Source organism: Sapajus apella, unplaced genomic scaffold (assembly GCF_009761245.1).
Source record: "Sapajus apella isolate SASKATOON/1434 unplaced genomic scaffold, GSC_monkey_1.0 scaffold22, whole genome shotgun sequence".
Classification (NCBI taxonomy): domain Eukaryota; kingdom Metazoa; phylum Chordata; class Mammalia; order Primates; family Cebidae; genus Sapajus; species Sapajus apella.
The window spans coordinates 9633402-9635733 of NW_022436962.1; the positions used below are offsets into that span (position 1 = coordinate 9633402).

The following is a 2332-nucleotide window of genomic DNA, read 5'->3' on the forward strand; positions in this document are numbered from 1 at the left end:
CTGCTGGACTGCACCCTCACCCATGACATGTTAACTGTGCAAGGAGCCAATTAGCTGGGGGGATGCAGAGGTAGACAAATATTGCATAAAGCAAATGGCTTTTGAAGTAATATGAAAACAATAATAAATGATCTGAATTCGAATCCTGATTCGGCTACTTACACAGCTCTGTGACACTGAGCAAGTTAACCTCCCAGTCTTGAGTTTCTTCATCTTAAAATAGTGTTCATGATATCTTCCTTATAAGGTTGTTCTGAGAATTAAAGAAGTGTACATGAAGCAACTGATATAGTGGCTGGTGCTAAAAAATAGTAAAACATTTTATTGCTAATAACAGATTTTTTTTTTTTTGAGACAAAGTCTCGCTCTGTCTCCCTGGCTGGAGTGAAGTGGCATGATCTCGGCTCACTGCAACCTCCGCCTCCCAGGCTCAAGCGATTCTCCTGCCTCAGCCTCCTGAGTAGCTGAGACTACAGATGCATGCCACCATGCCCGGCTAATTTTTGTATTTTTAGTAGAGACAGAGTTTTACCATATTGGCCAGGCTGGTCTCGAACTCCTGACCTTGTGATCCACCTGCCTTGGCCTCCCAAAGTGCTAGGATTATAGGCATGAGCCACTGTGCCTGGCCAATAATAGATTTTAAAAAATACATTTAAAAACCAGTGGAGATATTATATAATTACTGAAAAATGATAATTCACTGCTATCCAGGTTGTAGTGAAATAGATACACTCACATGCTGCTAGTGGTGTAGTCCAATGGACTTGAAATGAAAGCAGAAGGTCAATATGATGCAAGAGCCACAAAGACATGTTTCCTTTAACTTCGGTGTCTGCTCCTGGAACTTTAAATTGAGGAAATAACCGAAAACAAACCAAAAACTTATTATGTAAAAAGGTATCCATCACAGTGTAGTCGCCAATACTACCACACTGGGAACGACTGAATGAAGACCCAAAGGAATGGCTGGGAATTTAGGGCTATATCAGCAAGGCAAAGTATTTAGCAGACGTTACGAGTGCTATGAAAACTGTGTGGATGCAGAGGCACCCACATTTGCAGACATCCTGAGGTGGGAGAAAGCCTGGTAGAGGGTGAAGACAGGAAAGAAAGGAAAGGGGAAGAAATGCAGTTGAAAGGGCTTGCAGTTATGGCGGGGCGGGGGCTGGGGGCAGGGCAAGCCTTAGAGACCTCGTTCAGGATCATGGGTTTCATCCTGTTTGTAATGGGAAGCCACTGGAGAATTCTGAGCAGAGGGTGACATAACCAGAATGGTGGGTTTTAAATGATCCTTCCCTATAATGTGGAAAACTATTCTTTTAAATGCAAGTATGCAGACAAGGCATTATGCAAAAATGTACCAGAGTGATGCATAGACCGTAGGGTTTTTTCCTCCCTTGTCAAAAATTCCCCAATCCTGTTTCTGACGCCTCGTATGAAAGCTGCATGTGCAGGCTTACTGTTATTTTGCGAGCCTGAGGCTTGGGCAAAAAAAGAAAGAAAAAATCTCCAATTCTGTTGACACAACATTCCCTGCTTCAAAATAGAGAAAATAGCTCTCCTACAGAGAGTAGCTGTTTTTTCTGTGAAGCTCTGTGTCCCACAAATGTAGGCGACATTATGCACAGAGTGGGGAGGGTGGGAAAGGAGGCTGTTATCTTACGAAGTGGGCCAGGGCATGGGGTAGGAGGTGAAACTGTGTTATCAGAGGTTCCTTTTCCACTGGGTGATAAACCATCAAAAATAGCTTCCTGTTGATGTTACAGATGTTATAACTTCACTTGTCACTGTTTGATCTCCCCTAGCGTCCTACCCTCAGGGCAGAAGACTGTCAGCTCAAAGCAGAGAGCAGGGGGCCACAAGTCCCAGGGCTTGGCAGATGGAGCCCTGAACCCAGACCTCAGTAGGAAGCACCAGCATGAGCCATTCCCAGCGGCCCCTGAGTAGGAGCAGGCAAAGTGCCTTCTTTTCGAAATACGGTCTAACTCTATCGCCCAGGCTGCAGTGCAGTGGCATGATCATGGCCCACTGCAATCTCTGCCTCTCGGGCTCAAACGATTTTTTCATCTCAGCCTCCCGAGTAACTGGGACTACAGGCACATGCCACCACGTCTGGCTTTTTTCTATATATACACACACGTATACACAGCATAGTGAAACCTCGTCTCTGTATATGTTGCCCACGCTGTTCTCAAACTCCTGGGCTCAAGCCATCTGTCTGCCTCGGCCTTCCAAAGGGCTAGAACTACAGGCTGAAGAGTCTTTTTGAGCAAATCATCTTATCATTGGCAAGTGTTTGCATGTAGCAGGGAGTGGACACAATGCACAC

General features: G+C 45.2%; 1 non-coding gene across 1 annotated transcript; it reads left to right on the plus strand.

Annotated features, from left to right (window-relative positions):
* The first annotated feature begins 1401 nt into the window (after positions 1–1401).
* Positions 1402–1487, plus strand: LOC116559144. Its single transcript, XR_004272337.1, has one exon. It is a non-coding gene; the product is annotated as a small nucleolar RNA SNORD60 (small nucleolar RNA).
* Positions 1488–2332: the final 845 nt, after the last annotated feature.